We start from the raw sequence: 342 nt of genomic DNA on the forward strand, positions 1-342 counted from the left end.
TAGACAATTCAAGCTCCACCTCGAAAGAGAAACCAATGCAAGCGATGGTCGACCCGTCGACGACCGTACGCGACTAAACGGCGCTCAATTCCAAGCACCGACCGAGACGACACAAGATATGTTGAACCGACTCTTGTATCGACGCACGAGTTTCGAATGTGATTAAGCTACGCGGGATCAAGCATACTGACCGCGATCGAGACTGAAGAGAAGAAGAAAAACAATCCTGAACAAACCTGTGAAGTTCGAAGCATGTTCGAGAATACGATGATAATAATAATAACAATAATAATAATAATAACGATAAGAGGGACAGAGAGGGGGTAGGATAGGGGAGGGGGG

The 342-nt window shown here is 46.2% G+C and overlaps 1 protein-coding gene across 5 annotated transcripts in view; it reads right to left on the reverse strand.

Moving 5' to 3' along the window:
- LOC102673995 (AT-rich interactive domain-containing protein 2-like) overlaps nt 1-342 on the reverse strand; it is a 51,845-nt gene that overhangs the window by 19,668 nt on the left and 31,835 nt on the right. The window lies entirely within an intron of this gene.

Source organism: Apis dorsata, unplaced genomic scaffold (assembly GCF_000469605.1).
Source record: "Apis dorsata unplaced genomic scaffold, Apis dorsata 1.3 scaffold_293, whole genome shotgun sequence".
Lineage (NCBI taxonomy): Eukaryota > Metazoa > Arthropoda > Insecta > Hymenoptera > Apidae > Apis > Apis dorsata.